This window comes from Eublepharis macularius, chromosome 1 (genome assembly GCF_028583425.1).
Source record: "Eublepharis macularius isolate TG4126 chromosome 1, MPM_Emac_v1.0, whole genome shotgun sequence".
Taxonomy (NCBI): Eukaryota; Metazoa; Chordata; class Lepidosauria; order Squamata; family Eublepharidae; genus Eublepharis; species Eublepharis macularius.
Window position 1 is genome coordinate 128,046,734 of NC_072790.1, and position 16,326 is coordinate 128,063,059.

General features: G+C 40.3%; 1 protein-coding gene across 2 annotated transcripts in view; it reads left to right on the plus strand.

The window, feature by feature from the left end:
* Nucleotides 1–1,202: 1,202 nt before the first annotated feature.
* Nucleotides 1,203–16,326, plus strand: part of TAB2 (TGF-beta activated kinase 1 (MAP3K7) binding protein 2) — a 94,442-nt gene continuing 79,318 nt past the window's right edge. For both annotated transcript variants that reach the window (XM_054986690.1, XM_054986696.1), the window contains exon 1: nucleotides 1,203–1,491. The gene's annotated coding sequence lies outside the window, so the exon portion shown is untranslated. The remainder of the gene's footprint in view (nucleotides 1,492–16,326) is intronic.

The window sequence follows — 16,326 nt, forward strand, 5'->3', positions numbered from 1 at the left end:
GAATTACTTCAGAGTAAAAATGTGTAAGATTGGAGATGTTAGACCTATTGGGTTGGATCGAAAGCACCACCAGTCGACTAAAGCTGGCAAAGAGGTATTTCCCCTCCTTTCCCTTGTGCTGCATTGCCTTAGCTGAAATTCTGCTCCTGGAGGTAAAAAGCAGAGAGGAATAGGTGATACCATTCCTCTCCCCTGCTGAGAGACTTGAAGATATAAGCTAAATGAGTGTAGATTTTTTTGTGGGGTGATAGGGTTGGCAAATCTGGGTCACAAAATTCATGAAAATTTGAAAGTAATTCCTAGTGAGGGAGCTCAGTGGGAGTGTAATGCCATAGCATAGAGACTGTCTTGGAGTTTATCTTCTGATGGTGTCATTTCCTCCAGGGCAATTGATGTCTGCAGTCTAGAGATCAGTTGTAATTCCAAGGGAACTCCAGGCTTCACCTGGAGTTGACAACCCTAGTAATCCAATGTAACTGTAGTACCTATCATCTAAGTATCTATTTATGATGGTTGTTGTGGGTTTTCCGGGCTGTATTGCCGTGGTCACGGCAATACAGCCCACAACAACCATCGTTCTCCGGCCGTGAAAGCCTTCGACAATATATCTATTTATGCTTTCCCCACCCCAATCTTTGTATAAGGTAGATTGCTGGTCTACCAGAAAACATAGAATGTATCCCGAATACTCTATTTAGTATCACCTTTTTTCATCCTATAAGTTATATTTAAATTGTTTGAAAGGAAAGTAAGAAATTTAGTCAGGAGGAGATTGGACAAAGAAACGTCCAACAGGATCAGAGACTTGTTCTAAAACTGAGCGTCTCACTGAACGCACACTTCATACCCTCCCTTAAAAAAAAAATTACAAGTGGCACTTGTTGCTGTTCCAGGAAGGATGGAAGTAAAACGCGGCCAGGAAGGGATTTCTCTTTCAGCTGTCCTCCGGGAGCGCTGCAAAATTGTCCTTTCTGCTGTCAAACTTGCCCCCTGCTCTGTTCAGCATTACTAGCCGTTACCAAGGCGACAGCGGCGATTCCCTCCGCCCTCCTACTCTCGACATTTCCTCCTCTTCTTTCACGGCTATCCCGTTAGCACTCGGGGCAAGATCTCGCGATGCTTGCCAAGTAGAGTGGCCGCCATATTGTGTGACACTATTTTGATTTGGCCTCTGCTGCCTGAGACGCGCAGCGAAAGGAGGAGGGAGGTGGTGGGGGGAGGGACGGGAGCGACTGGGAAGCCGGAACGGTTCCAATCGAAGTCGGGAGCGGCGCCCACAAAACGCCCGCCCGGCCCTTCCCGCCCTCTTCTGCCCGCCACCACAGCAGCACGGAACCCCCTTCCTCCTTCCTCCGGGGGCGGCGGGAGGAGGAGGAGGCGGCGGCGGCGGAGTGGCTCGGGGGTGTCCCCCTCGCTGGTTGGAAGAAGAAGCGGCAGTGGCGGCAGTAGCGGCGGCTGTGGGAGGCGGAGGAGGAGCCGGCGAGAAGAAGGGTAAGGCTTACCCCGCCGAGGTGGGCCTGGCGGCGTCTTGCTCCCTTTACTGCCCGACCCTCGGTCCGGAGGCCCGCAAGAGGCAAGGGATCCCCCTCCCCTGGCTGGGCCCACACCCGGCCGCCTTCTCCCGGAGGGAAGGAACGGGCTGTTGGGGAATCCCGAGGGTAGGGGCGGGACTGGCCCTCACTTCGAGATGGGCTCAAGTAAAACCGCCTCTTGCTGCCGCGTCCACCCAGGGAAAAAGTCTGCGAGCTCCGGCTGGCGGTGGTTTTCTTTTAAAGGTAGGAGGTGAGGCTGTGAGTAGGCTTGGCTAAAGTCTTATAATGAGTTCGTGGGTGAGTCGCGATTTGAAGCCAGGTTTAAAAAGTAACTACTTGGATGTAGGGCTGGCTCAAGGTGTTGAACCGCCCCAAAAGCCTTCTCCCTAGGCTCCCGGACGGGATGCAAAAGCGGCATTAGCCTCTGCAGCCCAATGTGTATAGTGACAGACCTCGCTGGGAACTCTTGTACTAGCCTAGTGAAGTCCAGGATGGGCTTCAGAGGCTATGCTGACGTTGCACCAGGTCCTCAACCCACGCACCTCCCTTGTGTTGGCTGACACATCTAGGGTGGACTGTCGAGGCAACGCATACCTCACCCTATCCTTAGCTAGGGTGGTAGCAAGAGGGTGAGGAACTGTTATACTGTGCTGATATGGGGAGGTTCCGAAGATGTTATGACAGTAGTTCTTGCCTCTGTAGGCAGCCCTGGATACAGGATGGGAGAATGTCCCCTTGAACTGCCACATAGCCAGCAAAGTCCAGAACATGCTGCAGAAGCAGTGCTTGCCTCTGAAGCCCATCTTGGACTGCATGGCAGTAGCAGAGATCTGAGAGGCAATGATGGCACAAGTTGCACCTGTTCCTTCCTCTCAAGTTGCTGTGCTTTTCCACTTTGATGATTCTTGGCCTCTAGAATGGTGAATTTGTCTTGCTTGGAAGCAGTATTGGAGCTACTCCCTGTGTATGAAGGGTATGGCCATAAGCAGCATCTGGGGAAGCCCCACAGAGATATTGAGCATATTGGTCTTCATGAACTTGCTGAAGCTTGTTTTGAGGTAGGGACAATCTGTCATACTTCTCACCTTCTAGGTAATTCTGCTCATTAAGTTGAAAAAATGATGGATCTAGGTAGATAACCTAGGACCTATTCCATGTTTGTTGTTATCAAAAATACTGTGAAACATGGATTGAAGTTGGAAACGAGAGATGCTTTCCTGCTAAAACAAACTCCAAAATGTAGGATATCTTCTGCAGGGAATGTTACTAGGTAGATCTGAATCTTCAGTTGGGGTGTCCTTCAGTTGGGGTGTACCAAGCTTGGCATTGTTACTTATGAATAAAGAGATTTCTGAGATTGGGGTGTGTATGTGTAACTTTCATGCTTATATTTTTCTTCATTTTAATTTAGCTACAGGGAAGGACTGGGAGGTCAAAATGGTCCTGTGAAGGGGCCCTGACCTCTGTGGCTGCCAATGCCTCCCCAACTAAAGGAGGTCAAAGAGTGTGCTGAAGAGAGAGAAGGTGCCATTGCATTCTCCTCCTTGCTAGCATAGTGTGGATGGTGAAGAGCATGGCAGTGCCTGGCTTCAGCCTATATTATCCTGGTTGCAGGGCGAAGCCATGCACCACCATTGTCCTTCTCAGCTATCGCCTTGCCCATGTTTTCCTGACTAACTCATTGTGCCTGGCCTAGTACAGGGCAGAGTCAGGTATTGCCATGTCTGTTCTTCTCCTCACAACACCCTCCCATTCAGGGGCACTAGGCAGCCCTCTGAGGCAGTAGACTACTGGGATTTTGCCCAATAAAGTAAACAACCAGTCTGCTCCAGTTTGCTAAAAAGGATTTCTGTTTATTGGAACAGCTGGCTTTCTTTTATCATGCTTCTGGATCAAGAGTATTTTACAGAAGTGTTCAGTAGTTGTTAAAAGCCATATGACTTCTCAACAGTTAAGTTTCGCAAATCATAATAAAGATGTCACTTAGAAACATAGAACTGGAAGGGATCTGTAAGGAACATGTCACTTAAAGCACTAAGATCTGTCAAAAGTGACTGAACTTTATTTCAGGCAGTTAAGTGTTTGCAGGCCTGGTTCTGGCCTAGCTAAAAAAGTGTGGATTGCTTATTCTAACACCTGCAGGCCAGACCTAGTTCCCAAGAGAGACCTAGTTCTCCCTTGAGAGACTGAGAGACTGGCTCACACAGTTCCTATCTTTATTCCCCAGTTTCACATGGCTAGCAATGCCAATTAAGCAATTGAGCCCTGATTGGCTGTTAATTAGTAGGGTGATGTCTGGAGCTTTCTAGCTTACTTTCAAAAAACCTCTAACTTATCATTTTCTACCATCATGTGAGAGAGAAGACTGCCTCTTGTCATCATTATGTCTCGTGTCCCATGTCATTGAAATGGACTCCTTTACTAAACCAATGGGTGAGAACTCACCAGCTAAGAAGCTAAATCAGAGAAACATAGATAGCAAGCTGTATGTGTTTTAGCTAGGCAGATTTTAGCTTAGCAATAGAAAGGTTTGTTTTCATACCTTTGCTTGAATTTGAGTGCTTTATGCTTAGCAACATTCTATATAATAAATAAACTAAAGATATTTTATTTAAGTCTGTGTCTAGAGTCTTAAATTGCACATGGGTACAAGCTCAGAGAACCCAGACACTGAAAAGCCTCACAAATTATATGAACAGGTGCCTTCCTTCTGCCTGAGGGGTCTGGCATGGCTGTTATCAGAGCCCAGAAATAGGAGAATAAGGCACCTGGTTCATACAGGACCCCAAGGGTCATCAACTTCAGCCCCAAAACCAACACAGGAAATTCACAGCTATTTCTCCCCTCCTCCCCCCCCCCCAGTAACTCCTGCTCTATGCTCAGAGGAAGTCAAAAAACCTCTAGGATCCCTGGCCAATTCGGCCTAAAGGAAAATTCCTTACTGACCCTAGAGTGGCGATTGGCATTAACCTGGACATACAAGAGAGGGCCACTAGAGTCAAGCACTGGCTTATCCTTTCATGCATTACCTTTCCTGATCTGTGTACATTCATATTAAGCCAGAGAATCATCATAGCTGTCAGATGATCATTGAGTCTCTTATTAAATACCTCGAAGGAAGGAGAGCCCGCCACCTCCCGAGGAAACCTGTTCCACTGAGGAACTGTTCTAACTGTCAAGAAGTTCTTCCTAATGTTTTGCTGAAAACTCCTTTACTTTAATCCGTTATTTCTGGTCCAACCTGTTAGGGCAACAGAAAACAACTCCGCTCCATCCTTGTGTGACAGCCCTTCAAATACTTGAAGAGGGCTATCCTATGCCTCTCAGTCACCTTTTCTCCAGGCGAAACATACCCACCTCCTTCAACCTTTCTTCGTAAGACTTGGTCTCCAGACCCCTCACCATCTTTACTGCCTTCCTTTGGGCACGTTCCAGCTTGTCAACATCCTTTTCAAACTTCTTACGTTTAATACTCTGTGGAAAGGCAATAACAGTGCCATTGATGAAGTATGAATATTGGCTTTCTAAAATATAGAAGTAATTTTAGTTGGGTACTGTGTTTAGTAGACAGAACCAGAGTGAATGTACAATCACATCTTAGGACACTATTTAAACCTTAGCTGGTATGTAGTTGGTATATAGCGGAGTAGCAGAGACCTTGAGCATAGACTAAGCATACAGGATACACCATTTGCATTTACCCTGGCTTTAGGAAGCAGAGTATTCTGGAGTAAGCTTCCTGCTGGTGCTGTAATTCTAGGCCTTTAGTGATGAACAAGTGTGTAAAATAGATAGCACCAGATATGTTACCTTAACATGTTTCTTCAGTAGTAGCCATAATTCATTTAATAGTGTTTACTAACAATATTTTGATTATTTATGGAAATGTCTTCCTTGAAATGAGTTTCTATAAATTTAGAACTAGGAGATATACTTGGTTTTTAAAAAATATATTTCGTATAAATATTGCCAAATACATAGGAATTCAGATTTCTATTTCATTTCCTAAGAAAGTAGAGTTGTTGTCAAAAGCCTGTAAACAATTGATTTTGTTGCTGGTGGTACCTTGAGTTCATGATGAGAAATTTGCTTTTTCTGTATGTTGTTGTGTCCTATCTTCAAATGAAAGTGACTTTTTCATTAATAACATTTATATTACTAACAAAGGAGGGCACAGAGTAGATTTTATTTCAATTCATAGCTACCACCATTTAATTGTGTAAAATTAACACACAAACAAGAACCTCAGGCTCTTAGGTTATACACAAAAAAATCATTCTGATGTGAAATGATAAATATGCTTTGTACTTCTACTGAGGATCACCAAGAGACACTACAATAAAATTCTTGCTGAAAATACTAACTGCTATAGTAACCTGATGGCTGGGATTTGTTAAGCCTTGGCATAGCAGCTTTCTTAGCCCTGAGGAAGCACACCCAGTCTCTTTAACATTTAGGACAGCATTGGTAGACAGTGGTAAGAGCTCTCAATTCAAAATGTGTTGATTTCTTGATGGGCTTGAGTAACATTTTGTTTGCCTAATATTATATACAATGTTCATGTTTCTGAACAAAGTGGATGGCATAATTAGTTGGATGGCAAATAGTCATGTTCTGAATTACACAACGTAGTATAGAGAGATATAGGTATTGAATTTGTCCTTTAGCATTAAATCACCTAGTATATTATATAGGAGAGAACTGTGGAGAAGAAATCTTCATACCACGCCCCCCTTAATGGCTGCTGGAAGTGGAAGGCTTTGGATTTGTCTTACCTAGTCATAGGTGTTCCAAAAGATAGAATAACTAACTAGGACTTGGAGAAAGGACCTTCCTAGGAATTTCACCACATTCCTTTCTTTCAGTGTCTTATGAGGATAGGTGTGTTCATTAAAACATTCCCTTAGAAACTGAGGCTTCTTATCATTCATAATATTTCTGGATTTAGAAGATCATTGCTGGTATCTGTTTAGACTAGGTGATTTAAATGGTTGTTTTTTTGAAGAGACTATTTCCTTCCCCTCTGATTTATCATTTGCAATGGTATAGCAAAGCTTTTTGGCAAATTGAGTGTTTTACTGAAAAAGTTCTAGCTAGATGAATTCATGTGGCGTCTGACATGAGGAACTGTGGCTAGAGATGAAATAAGCATGTGGAGTATGATAAAGTTCTTGAGTTTGCTTCAGACTCAGGGTTGGGAATCACGCTACCTCTTTTTACAGTATTCAGGAAATGGCACTAAAAATAGTCCATTGATTTAGAAGTTAAATTCTTTTCAGTTATGCTCAAAATTCAAATATTTAAATCACCAAACTGAAATTTATTTGCTTCAGCGTGGCATGAATTGTTTGAGGCTTTTGTTACTTCACTGGCACTGTTTTGTAAAAATGTTTACTTCAATAAACTTGTTGTAGAAGAAAAGTCAGCAGAGATCTTGCAAGTTCAGTCTAAAGGAAGAATTAACTCTTTCTTTCTGAGTAATATTAGTTCATAGCAGCAATTTCATTAAAACAGAACTTTGATTTTATACTCTTTGTCAGGTAAAATGAACAAACCAATCACTAACATAAATAAATGGTTAAATAATAACTTAATGGATGTCTTACACTAATACACATAGCAAACTCAAGTGTATTAAGCATGTAGCATTTTTTAAAAATCGGAATGCCATTATTCACTTTTCTGGTTAATTTGACGTTTGTCCCATTGTACTTCCATTCATGTTGAGATTATAGCTTGGGAATCACTTATTTACAAAAACTGCTTAGTGAAGATAATTGATAATGAGTGTCAAGTGAGTATACAACAGTGATGTGAGGTTTTGGGGAAAATATGAACTGGAAGATTTTCTGAAAAATTTTCCCATTCAGATTTAAATATGTAATTTAAATTCAAATATTTAAATAGTTTTAACAAAATTTAAATATTGTTGGCAAAAGAATGCCAAAACACTAAGTATAAGTCTCGACCATGTACAACCACTGGGGTTTGTCCATGCTTCATATTCCCACATTTAGACCATCTAACAACAAGATTGATTTGCAGTACAAGAGCCCTGACAACTATAGATAAAGAGACAATATTTACATATGTGGGGAGGAAATGTTTCCATGATTTTTTTTTAAACAATGTCATACCGGTGATTACATAGCTGGCAGTTAAGATGTTCTATGTGTTTCATAATTAATGAAATGTATTGCTATAGGATATTTCGTTGCTATAAATGTTTCTCTACAGAAAATATATAGAAGATATAAGAAATTTGGGTTATGTGTAGGACAAACTTCTCTTAGTGGATAGCATGGTCTCGGGAATAAAACCTGCAATTATTGTGCATGGTTAATTTAATAGTAGTAAAGAAAATTGTACCAATTCTATTTTGAGCATGTTTGCATATCAAATTTCACTTCATAAACAATTTAAAACTTGCTAAAATTCTGATAGGGACATGTGTGGAATTCAATCTACTTTTACTGCATGAAAATAAATACCTCAGAACAGTACTTCTGTTGTTCTGCTTAGTAGTTAACAAGAGGAGAACTTCTGTTTTGGAGCTCCAGGGCATGGCATCCTTACAAAAAATGTCAGTGATAAAAGACAATATTCAACTTCTTACTTTTATGTGAACAACTAATATGTATTTAGCATTTACCAAATTCAGTTTTCCATATCTGAAAATGCCTTTTCTGACTTGGAGTGCTTATGCAGATGGATTTAAATAGCAAAAGGGATGGAGAATTTGAGTTTACTTGCTTGATTTGGTCAGTAAATCTTGTATATAATGCATGTAGGCAGCTCCAGTAGAAACCAAGGTATTTGCATGTATGTACTGTGTAGGACTGCAGCCTTACAGTATAGTCCTAAACAGTTACAATCAATGGATTTTAAAGTGTATCACTCTGTTTAGGATAGAACTTTTAGTAAGCTATTATGATACTAACTGTATTTAATCCCACTGCACACTTTTTTTAGTAAATCTAAATTGTTCTTTTGATTTTGGTCCATCTCATTGCTTCCCAGCGCTGCACAAACCTAACTGATAGAAATTACAACCTTGGGGCAATATATTTTGGTAAAGGGAGGCCCTGCCAGTAGTCTGTGGGCTTCAGAACTTCTAATAGCATTATGACATGAAAAATCGGCTTTTGTGGCAAATTGGCAACATAAATGAGGAAAAGGAACTGATAGTTTACAAATGCATTTCTTACACTCTACTTATGGGACAAATTCTTTCTTACAAGCCTATAAGGGATTTTTTTCCCTGCAAGTCATTTCTTTTCCCTATAACGCTGTTTTTCAGACAGGGGTCTGAGGTCCACAAGAATTTTCTGGAGCATCTCTAAACCATTTGTAAGAACAGAGAGCGAGCCATTCTCGTGCCCATCTGGCTAACATGAAAAAGGAGTCTCAGTTTTCTAGAAATGGGACAGTGGCTGTCCAAGTGAAGGAGACAGAATCTTTTCCCTCTTTTGGAGGATGGCTTCCTGAATATCTTAAGAGTACTATCCAGAAATCTTACAGGTTAAATGTTGGAAACCAATAGGTCCGTCCTAGGAACTCTTGTGGGCTGAGTGGCATGAAAGATGTATAACCCAAATGTAGTTGTCATATTTGCTTATGGTATAAAATTGAACTGCTTTTCAATGTGGTATCCAGTTTCAGCATACAAGGTAAAGAAAAAACATAACACATCCATAAAGTATAGCAGTCAGTGATGGTTTTCAGTTGAACATTGGATATTTGGTTTTTATGTGAAGCTGCTCTGAAAGTTTTTCCAGGCCCTTTCACACCCCTGTTCAGCTGACTTCTAGCTAGAAGTTATTAACCAATAAGGAAGTTATTGTCTCTGGTACAAACTATCTTCCAATCCACGGGTAAGATTGATTATTAATTAGAATTTGGGTCAGGGTCTTTTTGGTTGTAGCCCTTTAGAATATACTCTCTTCTGAGACAGCAGGGCATATAAAGACACAAAGAATATTTTCAAATATAGCTGATGTGTCCCAACTCTGTTGGTTTGGGGACACATGATGATAGAAACATTCATGTGACATAAATGAACTGCCATGCTTCGAGAAGAGGCTGTCCAGGATGTGACGTGTAACCACAAGGGAGGAGGGACAGACTTGAAAGTCTGTGGAATTTTTAAAAATCAGAATGGGGTTGGGGGGTTCCTAAATTTTGAGAACTGCAGCGTCACAAATTTTGAATAGAAATGTACATTTTAAAGCCATGGAAAATCTCTTTTCCCAGAAAAAAACAAATATTGAAAAATTGAAATAAATGCAATGCCCATAGAAATATAGAGCTAGAAGGAACCCTAAGGGTCATCTAGTCCAATCCCCTGCACAAAGCTGGAAATTCACAGCTACCTGTCCCCCTCACTTGCCCAGTGACTGCAGCTCTGTGCCCAGAGAAAGGCAATAAACCTCCAGGATGTCCAGCCAATATGACCTGGAGAAAAATTCCTTCCAGATCCAATGTGATCAGCATTATTCTAGGCATAAAAGAAAAGTCCACAAGAGCCTAGCACCAAGTCATCCATTCATGTCCTCCTCCTCCCTATTTGCCTAAGTTCATATTGAGTCATACTGCCAGGTGGCCATCTAGCCTTTTCTTAAAAACCTTTAAAGAAGAGAACCCACTACATCTTGAGGAAGCCTGTTCCACTGAGAACCACTCTGTCAGGAAGGTCTTCCTAATGTTTAAATAACAACTCTTCTGTTTAATTGTAACCTGTTGATTCTGGTCTGAGCCTTTGAGCCTTTGGTCTGAGCCTTTAAAGCAACTCCACTCCAGCATCTGTGTGACAGCCCTTCAAACATACACAGTTCTTTCAACCTTTCTTCATAGGACTTGGTCTCTAGACCCCTCACCATTTTTGCTGCCCTCCTTTGGACATGTTCCAGCTTGTCAACATCCTTCTTAAATTGTGGTGCCCAAAAATGAACACAGTGCCCCAAGTGAGGTTTAACCAATAGAGAGTAAGATGATACTATTATTTTGCTTCATCTGGACATTGTAGTTCTGTGGATACAGCCTAAAATCTCATTTGCCTTTTTAGCTACCGTATCACCCTACTGACATGTTCACTGTATGATCTACTAAGACCCCTAAATCCTTTTCACATGTACTGCTGCCAACACAATTTTGTCTTTGATTTTTCCTACCTAAAAGCAGACCTTTACATTTATCTCTATTGAAATTAATTTTCTTTGTTTTAGCCCAGTTTCCCAGCCTGTCAGGATTATCCCAAATCTTGATTGTCTTCTACTGTATTTGCAACCCCTCCAATTTAGTATCATCTGCATATGTAAGGAGCATTCTCTCTATTTCTTCATCCAAGTCGTTTATAAATATGTTGAATAACACAAGGCCCAGGACAGATCCATGAGGCACTCCACTTGTCACTAATCCCTTAGACCCTTTGGAGTCTAAATTTATTTAATATCTTATATCTAAGCTTATTTTACTGCTGTAACAACATAAATGCATCATTTATAATTTAATATTTGTCCAAATTATTCACATTTTAAAAATAACCTATATAATAGTTTGTATATGTCTACAATATTCATAGGAGTTACATTATCTAATGCTGTAGATTATCTTTCATCAACATTTTCTTGCAAAGCAAACAGATGGGAGGTATGCGCAGCACTTGGATAACACTATCTCTGTACCCCATCACTGATAATAGTGTGAATGCCACATTTTGTACCAGCTGACATTTCTGGAAGGTTTTCAAAGGCAGCCCCATATAGAGTGCATTATAATAATCTAACTAATAATCAAGGTATGGATTACCATTACCAGGTCATGCTTTCTGAACACTGGCTATAGCAGACATATCAGCCAGAGCTGGTAAAAGTTATGTTCCTTTGATGAGACCTGAATCTCTAATCATAGATCAGGATCTAGCATCAACACCAGGTTACAAATCTGCACTTTCATGGGAGGGGGTGTACTAGCCTCACCAGGACACATTAAGACCTCAGTACTCGAGCAGCTTTGTCATTGAGCAATATCATATCTGTTTTGTTTGGATTGAGCTTCACTTTATTGGCCCTCATCCATGTCATTACCTTCTTCAGGCATCTGTTCAGGACCTCCACAGGTCCACCCAACTCAGCTGTTAAGGAGAAATAGAGTTGGGGGTGTCATCCACACATTGGCAGCACCTCACTCCAAATCCCAGCTGTTTCATATAGATATTAATAGCATGGAGGAAAAGAGGGTTCCCTGTGGATCTTATAGCATAAATATTATGATGCTGATAGCAGTCTTCCAGCATCTTCTGGAATCAGGTCAAGTAAGAGCGGAACCATCACAACATAATGTCCTCTATTTCCCAACCCAGCTGGCCTCTCCAGGATATCATTGTCCAGTGGTATTGAAAAAGGCCAGGAGGTCCAGGCAAATCAGGACACACTCCCCTATCACTCTATCAGTGAAGATAATCAGTCAGGATAACCAAGGTCATTTCTATCCAAACTGAGGCTTGACTCCAGGTGGAAATGGGTCTAGATAATCTTATCCAAGACCATCTGAATCTGTAGCCAGTCACCATGTACTAAAGCATCTTTTCCAAGGATGGAGCATTGGCCACCAAGCAGTAGTACTTCTAGGGACACCTTCTTTGGGAAAAGTCTCATGATTGATTCTTTCAAAGTGGTGAAAATGATACCCTCCTGTAGAATGCATATAACCTTGTCTTAAAAAACTTTTCACTTATTTCATAACAGAAAATGTTTTACAAATTATTGTCAGTGCTCCCCAAAATTTCCCAATTTTCCACTGGAAGAATTGGCTGGGGGGAGGGGGAGTCCGCTGGGAAGGAAAATGTGGGGAGGATCTGTTTTTCTGAATTTTTCCAATCCATTACATCTCTTAACTTTTAAGTGTTGCTAATTTTTGGAGTCAACAATGTATGCTGGCTTAGTGTTGGAAAGTGACTTGTTTTGCACAAGATGGAAGGGCATGGATATGATCATTTTCCATCCTGTCATGTACTCTTCCATGTCTGAAGTTGGAAAAATATGTGTAAAGACAAAGAGAGATGATTTCTGCAAAATTTTCACATGGATTCTAGAGCACTCTCTGTTGATCCTGGCCACTGTTTCTCTGATGTGTGAAATGAGTTTTGAAATGCCTTTCCAAAGTTGATTGTTATTTCTTGCTGTGACAGGTTTCGTGAGTGGTTTACTTGGCTCAAATGGAAATGACCATCTCTTCAATATTGTAGATGGAAATCCCCAGAGAAATGAACTAGACAGTCTTTGTAGTCCACCAGGGTATATAGCATTTGTTAATATCACAGTTGAACAGTTGTTAATTTCAGCTGCAAGAATCATGTGAAAGCCAATAGAGATAAAATAGATTCTGTACTGACTAGAAAATAAGGCTAGATTTTAAAGATCCACTTGTCCTAGATGGAGTGCAGTTGGCTTTTACAGAGCAGGTAAGAGCTTGGGTGTACTGCTGCTTGAAAAGCAGATTGCCGTATTGGTCAAGAATGCCTTCTATCATCTGCATCTGATTTGCTAACTCCTTTCTTAGATTCTGTTGATCCAGCTACGTTGATTCATGATTCTGAAACCTTGCAGTTGGATCACTGTAACACAGTGTATATTGGGCTGCCCTTGAAGACACAAACTGCAGCTGGTTCAGAATGTGGCTACAGTTATTTTTAAGAGCTAGATGATGGGAACATATCTTACCCATCTTAAAACAGCTGCATCAGCAGTCAGCTTATTTCCAAGTCCAATTCAGGATGCTAGTTATGACTTTTAAAGCCTTCTGTGGCCAGGAGCCCACATATCTAAAGGATTTGGAGCAAGGGGCTTTGTTGTAAGCTATTATTTTTGAAGCTTGGGACAACTTATTTCGTAGCAAATGCATGTTTGCCATTGTGTGCAAAGAGTAGAGAGTAAGAGCCAGTCTTGGGCTACTTGACATATGTGTCTTCATACTTGTATTGATTATGTGCGCACTTGTACCTGTATAAAATAAGAGCTCTTCAGTGAGAGTACTGGGTTATCATCTAGTCTTGTGGTATGCTCTAGTTGGAGTCCAGTGTCTATTTTTATTTACCGTGATACTCTAGGAACTCCCTTGCTATCTACTTCATTTATTCCCCATTTTTTTCCCCAGTGGGGACCCCGAGTGGCTTACCTTATTCTCCTCTCCTTCATTTTATCCTTACAACAATCCTGTGAGGTAGGTTAGGTTGAGAGTGTAACTGGCTCAAAGTGACCAAGTAAGCTTCCGTGTCAGAGCAGGGATTCAAACCTGGTTCTCCCAGATCCTAGTCTACACCACACTAGCTCTCGTGTTTTATCTTATAGTGATGATAAACATGATTCCTCTACAACAATTTTGTCATTTTAATAAAATTATGAGAAGCTGTGAAGAGTTTAAGAATGGGTTCTGTGATAGCAACAACGAGGAAAATATGACCATTAAAATACAGAACTCTGAAGGCTAAAAATGCATCTGTCTCCTCTAATTTTTTGGGTTGGGTCTATAGTCAAAGAAAGATGGTCAAGGCCTGATGTGAGGTATCAAAGTTAACATTTCTACTTGACTGTGAAATTCGCTGAGCGACTCACCTTATTTAGACTAAGAAATCATGACTTGCCCAAAATATTTCACAGGGTTACTTTGCAGTAAAAACAAATATGAGTTTCTTGGGATATCCATGAATAAATTAAACATATCACTCGGTACTAAATGAGTGGGATGGGGATAGATTAACTAGGGTTGTCCATCTGCACCATCTTACTTACTTTGTTTAAAGTATTTATATCCTGCTTTCTGTCCTTGGTTTTAAGATGACTAACAAAATATAACAACTAGCTGCAAGAATAAAAAAACTTAAGTTAATGATTATGATAAAAACAAACATGAAAGGTAAAAACCAAAAAATTAAAGCTGATACAACCTAGTTAATGACACACACAGATTAAAAACATCTAAAGAGATGATTTTGTCAATTAATGCGTCAAATATTGGTCAAACGTTTTAAACCACTGTCTTTATTAAAACAAGGAAGATTCTTGTGTAATTAGTAGGTTTGATAATAATAAAAAAATTAGTTAACTACTCTTGTGAAAAGTTTCAGGTGGGTAGCCCTGCTCGTCTGCAGTCATAGAGCAAGATCTGGGTCCAATAGCTGTTTGACCTGGATCTTGCTCTTGTAAAAGTGAAACTTTAAAAATTTATTTTAAAATACATTTTTTTTTTATCTTAGACAAGGTTTCATCAATTGGTAAGGACAACAGGAAAAGGGAGAAAAAACACAGTCCTATAGAAGAAGGGTAACCAAAGAGGTTGGAACCAAAAAAGAGGATTAAATGTAACTCCAAATGTGATACAAAAGAATATAACATGGTATAGAATTTAATGAAAGTACAAAAGTATAATTAAAAACGTCAACAGTGTGTTTCAGTATATAACTACCATACTGTTATATATACACATAGGAAACTCAGACATATACAGGTATGTTAGTACATTTTATCTCCTTATGTATAGAACCCTGGTACGTTCCATTAGCCATCGTGCCAACATACCAGGGAATTTCAGAAGAAGATCAGCCTGTGTTTTATAGATTACAGCAAAGCTTTTGACTGTGGGGCTCATGAAAAGCTATGGAAAGTCTTAAAAGAAATAGGGGTGCCACAACATCTGATTGTTTTGATGTGCAACCTGTACTTTGGACAAGAGGTTACTGTCAGGACAGAATATGGGGAAACGGAATGGTTTCCAGTTGGTAAGGGTGTCAGACAAGGATGCATATTATCTCCCTGTTCAACCTCTATGCAGAGTATATCATAAGGAAAGCTGGATTAGATCTAGAAGAAAGTGGCTTGAAAATTGGTGGAAGGAACATTAACAATTTGAGATATGCAGATGAGACCATGTTACTAGCAGAAAATAGTGAAGACTTGAAATGACTACTGATGAAGGTTAAAGGAGAAAGTGCCAAAGCAGGATTACAGCTGAACATCAAGAAGACAAAAGTAATGACTACTGAGGAATTACACAATTTTAAAGTTGACAATGAGGAAATTGAAATTGTTCAAGATTTTCTATTCCTTGGCTCAATCATCAACCAAAAGGGAGACTACAATGAAGAAATCAGAAGAAGATTGAGAATTTGAAGAGCAACTGTGAGGGAGCTAAATAAGATCCTTAAAGATAAAGATATCTCTCTGGGAACCAAGATCAAGATAATCCAAACTATGGTATTCCCCCATTGCCGTGTATGGATGTGAAAGTTGGATGGTGAAGAAAGCTGACAGGAAGACAATGGATTCATTTGAAATGTGATGCTGGAGGAGAGTCTTGCAGATACCATAGACAGCTAAAAAGACAAATAAGTGGGTACTAGATCAAATCATGCCTGAATTCTCCTTAGAAGCTAAAATGACAAGACTAAGACTATCGTATTTTGGTCACATCATGAGAAGACAAGACTCTCTAGAAAAGTCAATAATGCTAGCAAAACTGGAAGGCAGTAGGAAAAGTGGAAAATGAGATGGTTCAACTCAATAAAAGAAGCCACGTCCTCCAGTTTACAGGATCTGAGCAAGTCTGTTAATGATAGGACATTTTGGAAGTCTTTCATTCATAAGGTCACCATAGGTTGGAGGCAACATGACGGCACATAACACACACAAATGTATTAAACCAGAACCAGATGTGTTTTTGCCCAAGCACCTTCCTCAGTGATATATGTTGATATAAACACTCCATCGATATAGCTAATAAATCCAAAATACCTGACTGT